The sequence below is a fragment of the Taudactylus pleione genome, unplaced genomic scaffold, assembly GCF_031769625.1.
Source record: "Taudactylus pleione unplaced genomic scaffold, aTauple2 ptg000040l, whole genome shotgun sequence".
NCBI classification, from domain to species: Eukaryota; Metazoa; Chordata; class Amphibia; order Anura; family Myobatrachidae; genus Taudactylus; species Taudactylus pleione.
In genome coordinates, this window is record NW_028284442.1 from 15,630,718 (window position 1) to 15,645,000 (window position 14,283).

General features: G+C 43.3%; 1 long non-coding RNA gene across 5 annotated transcripts in view; it reads right to left on the bottom strand.

The window, feature by feature from the left end:
- The window catches only part of LOC148538372 (uncharacterized), a 392,934-nt gene that overhangs the window by 201,918 nt on the left and 176,733 nt on the right, over nt 1–14,283 (bottom strand). For all 5 annotated transcript variants that reach the window (XR_015871938.1, XR_015871935.1, XR_015871939.1 and 2 more), the window contains one exon: nt 11,835–11,940. This is a non-coding gene — a long non-coding RNA (uncharacterized LOC148538372). The remainder of the gene's footprint in view (nt 1–11,834; nt 11,941–14,283) is intronic.

Here is a 14,283-nt window from a genome sequence, read left to right on the forward strand (position 1 = left end):
CATTGTCTTGCCCAACCAAACAGTTAAGAAGATTATCCTCAATGTGGATCTTTCCACCTTGAGGCTATTGTCCTATCTGTTATTGATGCTGAAAACATCAGTCCTCCCACAGTTAGGTAATGGCTAATCAATGTTCCTAGTTTCAGTGAAATTGTTGCACCACTCAAAACCATTGCTTGCCATTTGCAAATTAATGGTCTCAATGGGTCTCTGAAGCAATTACTCTGTCTGTATGTCAGTTTCAAGAGAAGAGGAAAAGAAGGCTTTCTTGCACAGTAGCATTTACATTTTCTTATAGGGAGGTTGCATACGAGTCCACTGGGTACGTATCCTTAACATTTTACATGAAAAGGGAGTCATAGGTCCTCTCTGCTTAGTTCGAGAAGGAAAAAAAGGAATTATGCCTACTAGAAATGGCAGAGGATCACGTCTGGGTGGCACAGAGCAGGAAAAAGCATGGTTGCACAATCTGGTGTTGCTTTAAGAAGATTTGTCTAGCAAAGCCTTTAAAATGACAGAGCTAATCAATGGATACAGATACAGGTACTCAAATAGGTCAGAAAAGAAAATTTGTATACCCTTAGCAGCATGGATTTGAGGTGTCCAACCTCTGACTCATACACTAGCTTAATAATATTGCTCTCTGGGGTATAACTGTACCTATTCTGTTGTGAATATACCCAATTAGTGTCTATTTTGCATAACTTGTAAAATCTTGACAGATATTAGAATAATGCATGCAGATATAGAGAGTTGACAGAAACTAGTGAAAAGACTACAAAATAAGAATAAAAATAAAAATTAAAAGAAAAAAAGAGTGAAAAGAGAAAAATCTAAAAAAAAGATTAAAAAAACAAACAAAAAATCCCAAAAAATAATAAAAATAATAAAACAGCCTTAAGTCATTGAAAAATCAATGATAATTCAGACAATGAAAAAAATTCCACTGTAGACATAATTCTACCCCAGGAATCACACACATATACCCTAATTCTACCACAGCTAAAACAGTGAGTCTTTCTGGCTGCTGCTCTTCCTTCTCCCTGTGACTCTGACAGCTGCTGCTCAATCCATGTAACTCCGCCCCCATGCTCAGACTTCACTCTTCCTTCCTCTCCTCTCCTCTCCTCTCCTCTCCTCTCCTCTCCCCTCCTCTCCTGAAGTCCTGCGGGAGTCGGAAGGATACTGCAGAGAATGATCCAGGTGCACTTACCTTTAAAAGTGTTTCATTGATCACGTAAAAAAGTAATATTTTAAAATGTATTAATAAAAACAAAACATAATGAATCTATACAAACGTTAGCATTTCCGTAATAATAGAGGGATGATGAAATTAAGTTACCTAACACACCAATTCTGCAATTACCTGAGTTAACGTTGAACATCAAACAGTTCAGCCCAGTTTCCTAATCATAAATAAAATATTTCTTTGCAAAGTTGGGAGCCACTCACCCCAGGAAATCTCAAGGACCAGTGACGTTCTCATGTGTTTGTGTGGATGGATGCATCATGCACAGAGAGAGCAATAAGTGCATTTGCAAGTTTCTAAACAATAGTTTAAAATGGCAGAAGCTGATTGGTTGTTACTTTATCTCACTCCGCTTTATTACTCATATTATTTGATAATACACACAACTGAGAGGAAACAATTCAAAATTGGACATCGAAATATACTTCAAATGAGAGATATAGAAATGGATAGCTGCATTTAAATATTGCTGCAATAAAAAATTGTCACAAGTGCCCTATTCATTTATTTTTACAAAAGCTGTATGGCACACCACTTAATAATTTCTTTAATTCATAGTTCTGTATTATTACCATTGGACTATTAAGCTTATTATTATTTTTTAATCTGCTCTTAATATTTCTTTTCATGATTCTCATGTATTACAGCAGAAACTTTGGCTAATAACTGGAGCAGCTGCTGTATAGTGGCCATTATCTTTATTCAGAACAATAACAGAAATTAAAGGATGAACATGCACTGTGACTCATTGTCAGCCTGCTGCTGCTACTGTGACTGCCAATGGCATCATGCTTTTAATGGTACAGCAAGAAAAAAACATAGTCATTTTCTTTATTATTCCACACATTCCACAATCAGTATTATTATTATTCAGAGCATTACAATGTCCAGTTTCCAGAACACATGACAAACATTGCAATGAAAATTGTAATGTTGTGTTCTCTCTGTCCTTGTATCACTCTCTCAGCCACCCCCACTCTCTCTCTGTCTCTCTCTCAGCCCCACCACTCCCTCTCAGTCCCCCACTTCTCTCTCAGCCCCCTCTATCACCCCTCACACTCTCTCTCAGCCCCCCTTTTCTCTCTCACAGCCCCCCTCTCTCTCTCTCTGCCCCCACACTCTCTCACAGCCCCCCCTTTTCTCTCTCACAGCCCCCCTCACTCTCTCTCTCTGCCCCCCACACTCTCTCTCTCTCTCAGCCACCCCCACCTCTCTCTCTCTCTCTCTCTCTCTCTCTCTCTCTCTCTCTCTCTCTCTCTCTCAGCCCCACCACTCCCTCTCAGCCCCCCACTTCTCTCTCAGCCCCCTCTATCACCCCCCACACTCTCTCTCAGCCCCCCTTTTCTCTCACACAGCCCCCCCCTCTCTCTCTCTCTCTCTGCCCCCCACACTCTCTCTCTCTCTCTCTCTCTCAGCCACCCACTCTCTCTCTCAGTCCCCCCTCTCTCTCTTGCCCCCCACTCTCTCTCTCTCTCTCTCTCAGCCACCCACTCTCTCTCCCTCTCACAGCCTCCGCTCTCTCTTTCTCAGCCCCACACTCTCTCTCTCAGCCCCCCTCTCTCTCAGCCACCCCACTCTCACTCTCCCTCTCTTCCTCTCTCTCTCTCCCTCTCCCTATCCCCCTCTCGTGAGCTTACAGCACTACATTGTAAAGATATCTTCAATAATGTGCACATAATTGTTTTTTAGCAGGCAGGTCAAAAAGTAAACTAAAGACAAGCAAACTGTACTTCTAATGCTGCAATATAGTTTGAAAAAAATCCAAAATGTATAGTTGCAAAGTAAATTACCAGGAAGGGGCAAATAACCCACATAGACAACGGTCATTTTAACTTTTCGATAACATTTTTTTGCATAGACTTTATGTAACAATCATGGATGTAAAGGTGAAGGGGGAGCAGCTATCAAGGTGGAGATGTACCCATAACACCAGTTCAATGATAGCTGCAGGAAATATGCAAATGCACCATGTAGGAGGATTATCACTTGCGTGGCGGGAGCCGTGGCAGTGAACGGTCAGGGGCTGTACTTTATAGCAATAGGCTGCATGGCCCCTGCACTGCATGGAGGAGGAGGTGTAATGTGCGGTCTAAATTAAAACACCACTTCTCCTGGCTTCACAATCACAGCAGTGACTGGATCCTGTGGGCCTATTTAAATGGTGGGCTTGAAGCTGCAGCTCCACCCGCCCCATTATTAATCTGGCCCTGATTACACCTCCTCTGTGTGTTGCAGGGAGTGTGCAGCCTATTGCTATAAAGCACAGCTCCTGACCGTCCGTGCTCGCCACTACAGTTCCTACGGTGTGTGCAGCAAGATAAGAGGGAGAAGGGGGGAAGGGGGAATGTCCCAGAACTATTTTATGTTGCCCTCCCAAATAAAATCATTCCGACGCCCCTAATGGTGCACAAAGCGAACTGATAACAATGATCGCAATCGGCAAACGCTTCTGATTACCTGAGGGCATCTGAATCCCACCCACTAATATTATTTCTATTGTCATAAGGTTACTGTGATTTATTCATGTTATTACATTGATATTCGCAATCAGTCAACATCAAGAAATGAGATTAGCCTTTGATCTTTTCAAGGGGAAGGAAACAGATGATTGTATTGATTTCAACTCAATTATTAATTTAATTTTGTATTTGCATCTGATTTTTTTTTTTTACATGGTAAATGTAACTTTATTATTTATTAACAACAATATCCAAATATTGACTATGAGGTTATGTAATAGGTTCCAAATTCAAGGAATCAGCATGTTTTTAACAAGCTTGCCACTAAATCTAAAAGGTGATTGGTTATAACGTTAAACTGGTGTATTTGAGTACCCATGTATTTGTGAGTTTTGGAAGTCTGCAATAGCAGAAGTTAGGGCCTATACAGTATCACTTAATGTACATTGTGTAGACTTTGGTGTGAATTGGTAGTATTCCTGTCCTGGTGCAGAAGATGTTACCACATACAGATCCAGGATAATGAATTAATCTGCTGGTCTATCTTTAGAACTGGCGTGCAGTTCCTCTTCAAAGTCTGCGTGAAGGACATGTGGGCATTATATTCGGGAAAGCAAAGGGTAAGTATTTGGCATACAAAGTATATGCCTATCTGTCAGAATTAGTGTTTGGTTTTGTCTTGGGTTTGTGTCAGTGACCAAGATTGTTACAGCTGGGTGAAGCTTGCAGCACAGAGAACAGCTGTGGACTATATATGTGGATTGTCCATGCTGGAAACAGGAACAAAAGATACTGTGGTCATGCAAAGTAGCTTGTAACGCCTCACAGGATACTGGGCCTGATTCAGAGCCGGACGCTCTGACCAGAGCGCTCGCTCTGAATCAGTGCCCTCCTACCTAAAAATGGAGCGGCCTCTTGGATGCTCGCATAGCTGTGGGTTACCACCCACAGCTATAGCGAGCGTCCATGATGATGGTCGCGATGGTCAAGACCATCGCGACCATCGGGCTTGCAACGAGACCCTACAATAGGGTCTCGCTGCCGCAAGCCCAGGAGTGATTTTGGCTCTATCAGAGCCAAAATCACTCCCACTGACATCACTACTGATGTCAGTGGGGCCGGACCCAGACGGTAGGCGTTCCCATGGGAACGCCCCCGTCTGGCAGCCACGCCCCCGGCACGCCCACCAAAGGGGGCGTGCTGTCAGTCACCATCGAGCTCGCGAGCGGGTCTGAATTAGGCCCACTGTGTAGTTTGCAGCAGAGTCAGACGGTTATCCTCTGATGAAATTACCAGGTGTAAAGAAACGCGTTAGAAAGACTGCGTACACCTTGCACACCAGCTCTCTAACATTGTGACATCGTACAATACTGCCACACACTCCGGGGACCCGATCAGGAAGACTGCACTATTTGTATCCACTGCAATAAGAACAAGCAGTTATTGCAAATCACAACCTTATAACTGACTCTGCTGCAAGCCACACAAGTTCCCCGTGACATTCGGGAACTCCGGCGGAACACATGATCATCCAGCTGTCACCATCTTCCACAGGGTAGAGATGGCGGTCTCATCCTAGTGAGTGTATGAAGAGCCAACGCTGTACACGGACCCTGGAAGCAGCTTACATAAACAAACAAAAGAGACAGAAGAGAGACAGGTGTAAAGTACATCTATTTTCTTGGTAAACAACCTGGAACATCCATCCATACTTATTTTTACACACTCGTATTGGAATATATGTTACAACTTTGTTGCAATTCAGTGGAGTTACTATTCATCAGAGAATTGTTTCTCTCCTGCGTACACTAACATCTTTAAATGACTGTTTAATTGTATCCATTGTTGGAACTCTGGTGATGCAGGAATATTTACTAATTTTGGACATTTAAAGGACAGCTACACTCCAATACTCTAGATTACTGATTGGATTTGAGCAAGGGTCCTTTCTGTGATGATATTTGCACATTTATTGTCTGCATACATATATATTGTCTATGTTATTTTATAGTTTTTATATTTATGCTGGGACCCATGTATCTAATGTCATCTAACAAGTGAACATTTTAATACATTGTATTACATATTCTTTATGGTATGTGCACTTCATCATACGGTCAATTCAGCGCAGCTCTTATTTAGTATTTATAGCAACAGGTGAGTGATGAATTGCTAGAAAGCAGCAGCATTTTATACAAACACAAGGTTTCTGGAGCTGCTTTGTGATAGTTCCCCCCCTTCAGGATGGCCTCCGGACGACCTTTGGGCTTCTGAGGGAATCTTTTATGAAACTTGGATACTAAATCTGGAGCGCTCAAATCAGTGGAATTAATAAAGGGACGTTCCTCAGGACCATAACCCTTCCAATCAATCAGATACTGTAAATGACCATGACGAATTCTTGAATTCAGGATCTCCTTGATCTCGTACTCAACTCCTCTCTGTGTCATAATTTTTGGAGATTTAGGAAGTCTGGGGTGAAACCGATTGACTATTAGAGGTTTCAGTAAATATATATTGAAGGAGTTAGTAACCTTCAAATATGAAGGCAAATGGAGCTTGTAAGCCATGGGGTTGATCACTTGGCTGATCGAAAATGGTCCAATGAAGCATGGAGCAAATTCCATTGAGGGTACTCTGAGCCTCAGATTTCGAGTGGATAGCCAGACTTTATCTCCTTGCTTGAGACTAGGTATAGCCCGACATTTACAATCATCAATTTGTATCTAGATGAGGTTTGGACAAGAGAGGCTCGGATTTTCTTCCAGATTTCAAAGAACTGGTATAGGGTCTGTTCAGCAGGTGGCACAGAGGATGCTGGAATGGCAGAGAATTCAGGAACCCATGGATGTAAGTCATAGACTGCGAAGAATGGAGTAGAGATGGAGAACGTGTGATACGAGTTGTTATGTGCAAATTTAGCCCAAGGCAACAGATTCGCCCAGTTGTCTTGAGACAATGACACACAGACACGGAGAAATGTTTCTAAGTCTTGGTTGACCCTCTCTGTTTGACCATTGGACTGAGGGTGATAGGCAGATGAGAAGTTCAGTTTCACCCATAGCGCAGAACACAGGGCTTGCAAGAACTTAGTGAAAAATTGTATTCCCCTGTCATACACAATCTCTTTTGGAAGCCTGTTAACCCTAAAGATTTTGCAGGTGAAAAGTTGTGCCAGAACGGGTGCAGACGGCAAATCCTCTCAAAGGAATAAAATGTGTCATCTTGGAGAAGCGGTCCACAACCACCCAGATAGTGTTGAACTTGTTGGATACAGGAAGATTAGTAATAAAGTCCATAGACAAGTGGGTCCAGGGCACATGAGGAATGGGCAAAGTAATCAACTGCCCTGCAGAAGACTGTCGAGGAATTTTATGCTGGGCACATTCATAACAGGAAGCAATGAGGCTTTAACATCACAGGAAAGCGAGGGCCACCAGTAACTCCATTGGATAAAATCTACCATCTTCTGTACTCCAGAATGACCAGCAAACTGAGACTTGTTGGCCCACTGGATCAATCTTTTACGAAGAGGTTCAGCCACAAAGGATTTGAAGGTAAGTGGTGTTGGTTGTACAGAGGTAGAGGCAAAATATAATGGGTTAAAGATATGAGTCTCCTTAGTCTCTGAACTATCTTCTTCGGATGCTAAGGAGCAGCTTTACAATTGTGAATACCTTTGAGGAATGTTATAATGAAGTTAAACCTGGAGAAGAACAATGCCCAGCAGGCTTGTCTGGGATTCAGACACTGAGCAGTGCAAAGGTACAATAAATTCTTGTGGTCTTTGAAAATAGTAATAGGGAATTGTGCCCCTTCAAGAAGATGTTGTCACTCTTCCAAGGCCAATTGCATGGCTAGCAGTTCCTTTTCCCCGATAGAATAATGAATCTCTGATGGTAGGAAATTAAAGGAAAAATACCCACATGGATGGAGTTGCCCATCATCAGACCTTTGAGATAGATTTGCACCAACACCCACAGCAGAGGGATCCACCTCAAGGACAAAAGGTTTGGAGGAGTCAGGTTGGCATAGGACTGGAGCTGTAACAAATGCTTGTTTGAGAAGGAGAAATGCGGACTTAGATTCTTCAGACCACTTGGATGGATTTGCCCCTTTCTTTGTGAGTGCGTTGATAGGTGCAGCAATGGTGGAAAAGCCCTGTGATAGGTGCAGCAATGGTGGAAAAACCCTGGATAAAACGTCTGTAATAGTTTGCAAATCCAAGGAATCTTTGAATGGCACGCAAAGTATTAGATTCAGGCCAATTTAAAATGGCTTGTACTTTCTCTGGGTCCATCTGAAGACTGGTATTGGTAATAATGTGTCCCAGGAACTGAACAAAGGTTACCTCAAAAACGCACTTTTCTAGTTTACAATATAACCGGTTGGCTCTTAATCGCTGAAGAACTTCTTTAACGTGAAATCGGTGGGATTGTAAACTTGGGAAAATATCAGGATGTCGTCCAGATAAACGACTACGTAAACGTACAGAATGTCTGTGAAAATTTAGTTGACATATTTCTGAAATACTGCTGGAGCATTACATAAGCCAAAGTGCATGACAAGATACTCTTAATGGCAATTAGGGGTATTGAGTGCTGTCTTCCACTCATCCCCAGCATGAATACGAATGAAGTTATAAGCCCCACGTATATCTAGTTGGAAAATACAACTGCCCCCTTTACTCGGTGAAACAGTTCTGTAATGAGAGGCAGTGGGCACCATTTTTTCATTGTAATATCATTAAGACCTCTATAATCAATACAGGGTCTGAGACCTCCATCTTTTGTTTTTACAAAGAAAAACCCCGCTCCAGCAGGGGATGCAGAAGGGTGTATGAATCCTTTTTCCAAGTTTTCTTTCACAAATTCGGATATAGCAGTAGCCTCAGGGAGAGATAATGGATAAATTCGTCCACTAGGAGGTGTATTGCCAGGAATGAAGTCAATCCCACTCACAGTGGGGAGGAAGTGTCTCAGCCACTTGTTTGCTAAAAACATCAATAAAGTCTCTGTATTGGACTGGAAGAAGAGGTACCTCAGGCGTTTTGCTGGATGAGGAAGAGACATTACTGGTGTGATGAGGTAACACCTTTTTTAAACAGTTTAGCCGACAATAATGACTCCAAGCAGTAACCTGAAGCGTAACCCAGTCAATATGAGGATTATGCTGCCTGAGCCAAGGAAGTCCCAGAACAATGTAATTGGAAGCTTTTGGTATTACAAGGAATCTTGAAGTCTCAGAATGTAACACCCCGATATTGAGCTCAATGGCAGTAGTCTGATAGGCGATTATGTCACCGGGTATATGACTACCACCCACAGCAGTAAGATGGATAATACTAGACAGTCGTTCAATTGGCAAAGAGAGGTTGTTGACAAGATCAGAAGTGATAAAATTTCCAGCAGCACCAGAGAGTGGATGGAGAATTCTTAGCCACACCCAACCAGGCTTCTCCAGTACCAGTTGTGCACAGCCATCTTGGACATTTGGAGCAAGCTGCTATATGTAGACCAGATTCTGCGCAGTACAAACAGAGGCTCTCACGTAGTAGTCTCTGACGTTCTACTGGGTTCAGACAGGCACGATTTACTTGCATGGACTCTTCTAGAGAAGGAGAGGAAAGAGTAGAATAGACGTTCTGCCAAGATGGATCTTTATCAGCTCTACCCTTCTCAAACTGATGCTCCCTGAAATGAAGATCCACCCGGGTCCACAAAGAGATCAAGGCATGGAGCGGGGTAGGGATTTCACGTGTAGACAGTTCATCTTTAATTTGGTCGGATAACCCATTTCAAAAAGCTGCATATAGAGCCTCATTCCACTTGAGCTCAGAAGACAAGATATTAAATTGAATGACATATTGTCCCACAGAACAGGATCCTTGCCTGAGACTAAATATATCAGCTACGGAAGCAATGAAGCGACCAGGTTCGTCAAAGATCTTGCAAAAGACAGATATGAAGCGAGGGTAATCACTGAGGATAGTGTCGCAGTCTCCCATAATGGTGATGCCCATGCAAATGCCTGTCCAGACAGTAGTGAAATCAAGTATGCCACTTTGGTTCTGGCAGAAGGAAAGTGTTCAGACAAAAGTTCTATTTGGATCTCACATTGAATTATAAAACCCCTGCATTTCTTAGGGTTTCTGTAAAATTTCTCAGGTGTGGGTAGCTGGGTACATGAGACTGAAGATGGCTGACCAGATGTTCCTTGCGCAGGAGGCGGATCATGCCCTGGATTTGTTATGGCCACTTGCATAGTATCCAGGTGACTAGAGAGTTCTTGAAGGAACTGGAAAAGCTGCCTCTGGGTTATCTCCTGTTTTTCTAGCCAGCTCAATACTTCTTGCAGAGAGCCTGAACCTTGGATAGTTTTACCTGCCAAATCCATTTTTGCCCAGCTCAAACTGTCAGAATTAAGCTGGGCATCCACTATACAATTTTCTGTTAAATATCTGTCCAATCTGACTGGTTGGAATGAAAACCTGGTAATGTATGGGAGCAAATGACAGTCAATCATATGGTTTTAAACACTGAAAAAAGGACAATAAAAAAGTTCAAATTGATTAAATGTGTGTTTTAACTAATTTGTCTGAACAACCATTTTTGGCTATTTTCCACTGTTTGTGAGCAAATAAACAATTGTCATTTGCTCCCATACATTACCAGGGTTTTATTCCAACCAGCCAGATTGGACAGATATCTGACAGAAAATTATATAGTAGATGCCCAGCTTTAGCATTTGGTTTTGTCTTGGATTTGTGTCAGTGACCAAGGTTGTTACAGCTGGGTGAAGCTTGCAGCACAGAGAACAGCTGTAGACTATATATGTGGATTGTCCATGCTGGAAACAGGAACAAAAGATACTGTGATCATGCAAAGTAGCTTGTAACTCCTCACAGGTATTGCAGATGACTGAGAGCACAGAGTAGTTTGAAATATACACAGATATCCAGGGTAGCTTGTAATTTATACAGGTATTGCAGGTGACATAGTGAATGCAGAGTAATACCCCTTTTCCACCTAAATTCCGGAACAAAGTTCCAATCCGGATCCGGATCCAATTTTGCCGGCGCCGACTTGGGATATTCCCGAGTCAGCGCCGCTCACACCGCAGTCGGGTCTGCATAGACCCGGCTTTTGCGGAGTGAAAGTGGTCGCTTGGAGATGACGTGATCTCCATGCGCCACTGAAGCCGGACCAATCTGGCCGGCTAGCAGCGCACTCCAGGTCATCGTGACCCGGAGTGCGCTGTTCTCATGGCAGGGTTTCACGGGCTACGCCCGTGTTAAACCCTGCTAGTTACCTGGGTTGGATTGCCGGTTCACTCGACCCGGTGATCCAAGTCTCTCCCCTTTTACACCAGGGAGCTGCCCGGGTTAACCTTTCAAAAACCCGGGTTTTAGCTCCAGTGTAAAAGGGGTATCACTTGTAGTTTTACACAGGTATTGCAGATGACCAGACCGACAACAGTGGAGGTTTTCCAGCAGCAGATGAGAATAGTGGAAGCACCTGAAGCTTATCAAGCACACAGGTGTTTGCAGTGAACAGCTCAGCTTGCTAACCAGAGACACATTAGCAGGAAGGTACTGTGGAGCCAAAACTAGCACTGATGGAAAGTCCTGGAAAGATTTATAGGACAGCTTGGATGAGGATTGGTTGCAACAGTCATGTGCAGCCAAACTGGGCCCGGACTTGCTGACTTGCAATCACATGATAAAACACAAGATGGCAGTGCCCATGTCCCAAGGATACTGGCTACAATGCTGAGAATTTCTGGAAAACATGACCTGCAGGAACAGGTGAGTGATGAATCGCTAGAAAGTGGCAGCATTTTTTACAAACGCAAGGTTTCTGGAGCTGATTTGTGACACTATAATTTTGCTGATTACAGTTTCATTGTTAAATAATGTAGATTTGTCCAAATACATGCCTTATAAATGCGTTAAACAGTTGGGTTGCTTTTTAATAAAAAAAAATCTGAAACATGCCAATTACTATGAAAAAACTAGGAAACAATCAGGTGTGTACATCACATTTAAGCAGCATGGGCCATATGAGGGGCTAAGCCTAGGACTTAAACAGCATGATTGTCCCCCTCTCAAATATATATGTACTCACCAGCATATGGCACTCTTGAGAAGACACCTGTAAGGAAGTTTTTGATAGCCCAGGTACCTACTCCATGTGGCCTTTTATCTTGATGGCCCAAAAACTTGTGATTGACCTAAAATGACAAGTTTATTGCTTGTTATTTATAACTGTTGTGGCAGAGCTGAGTCATAAGCACAAATTTTGAGTTTAATTATCAGCTGCTTCTCCTCTGTAACTACAGTAGTAGATTAGAGCAATCCTGCTCGTGATGGACCTACAAAATGTAGAAAACAAATTATAATTTTGTTTTTCTAATAATTGTGACACCTGTTGCAGAAACAGCAACAAACATGCTTTACGTTTACTTATCAGTTATTTCTTGGTCTTCTTTGTGGTGCTGTGAACAAAACAGGGCAGGTAAGCATGACGTCCTATAAACCCCAAGGCTGGGGCAGGTTATGTGTAAAATGACATTTACATTGTGGTTATTTCGTAATTGTTTTTTGGTATCATATTGTTATGCCCTAAGTCTAAAAGTTCTAGCAATGTTGCATGGCCCATGAACGTTATCTGTAGCCCCTGTCCTATCCTATAGCCATTCATTACTAAAACACACTATGGCAGGAGTTCCCAAACTGTGTGCCGTGGCACCCTGAGGTGCCCCAGGACACTTGCAGGGGTGCCTTGGGTTGGTCGACCAGTACCAAATAAAATGACTTTTAGTCAGTGTGATAAGCAAAACCAGTGCTAATAGCTGCCAATCAAAATATATATGTGGACAAAAAGAAGCAAAGTCCTGTCAACCACCACATAACTGACCCTAAGGGTGACATATAAGGACAATTTACTTAATGTAATTTTTGCTGAATTTCTTAATAAGAAACTTTTGGCCCAGGAGTGCCATGGAAAAAATGCTGATACTCTAGGACGCCGTGGTTCGAAAAAGTTTGGAAACCACTGCCAGTGGTGTAAGTTCATCCCAGACGCCCGGAGGCAAGTTATAATTTGGTGCCCCCCCCATCACAGCCACTGACACTGTAATGTAGCAATTCGCATGCAGACAGGCTATAGATAGATGAAGGCAGCAGCTGATGGTCTGACATGGAGCTCTCCACTAGTGTATGGTGGCTTCTCAGGTGCCGGGAAGGGGTGCCATGTATTGGGCGGCCGTGACAATACACTCCGGGTACATAGTTACAGCCCTAAGTGGGGTGAATATGTTGTGGACAATGGAGGAGGTGCCCCTTCAGAGCTGGAGCCCAGCGGCAGGCGCCTCCATTGTCTCCCATAGTTCTGCCCCTGACCACTGCATTATAGGATTGTGAGTTGCGCTGGCATTACTTCCTTCTCCCTTGGAAGGTCTCACACCTAAGCCCTTTATTACTACATAGAATTCCTTTAGCTACTTATTTGGTTTAATATTTCCTGCAGGGTGTGGTTTGTTTGGCTTGTGCATTTATCTTTATCTTCCTGGCCTCATATTTGGGATATAACAGATGGTGCAAAAGTTTTATTTCTTTGCAGCACTCCAAGGCCAATAGAAGTCTCAATTAGACAGCTTCATAGGAGGTAGGTATCAGATGGGGCACATGCCCTTGGTGATTGAAGGTTGGCGGTGCTGCTGGTTTAATTAGTGATGGTTGGTTCCTTTACTGGAACCAGCTGGCCTATGCCACCTCACCCACCACAGAGCATAACAGTTACCACCATACAGACCCGTAACTAGACTTTTTGGTGCCATGTGACAGAAAGAGCATTGGCACTCCCCTCATTTTTCAAAGGGACATAATGCACCCAAGAAAATGCCAATGCATCATGGGGAAGGGCCAGGGAAGAGATATGAGAGGCCAGGAGATGCTGGGGATGAAATAAGAGGAAGCTACAAGCAAGAATGATAATAAACAGAAATTTGACAGGCCCAAACAGCACCCCATGACCTGTTGTGCCCTGTACGATGGCACCGGCCGCACTACCCTAGCTACGGCCCTGCCGCCATACAATACAGAGAGCATCACAATGTCCACCATATAATGTGCTATGAGCATATCTGCAGCACTAAGTACTTCCTTGCCTCTTGAGACTCCAACCCCTCCTCCTACCCTTGAGTCTCCTCCCTACCATCCCTGTCAGATACCCCACCCCCTCATGTTAGTTTCCGCCCCATTCTCTGCTCTGTAGCCTGTCTCTTTTTTTATCCCTGTCCCCTCACCAGAGAGATTCTACTTCCAGGTGGAAGTGTGTGGATGTTTTAATGTTGTCTTCGGGGGGGGTGTATTTGTGTTATGGGAAGGAGTGTATTGGTTTGTCTACGGAAGGTGGGTAGGTGGGGTGTGTGCATTGATTTTGTCATTGGATGAAGTTGGGGTTGTTGTGTGTATTAATATTATATGGGTCACTGATAGACTGTATTATATGGTGATCACTAATGGTCTCTGTATTATATGGTGGTCACTTCTGCTCCCTGTATTATATGATG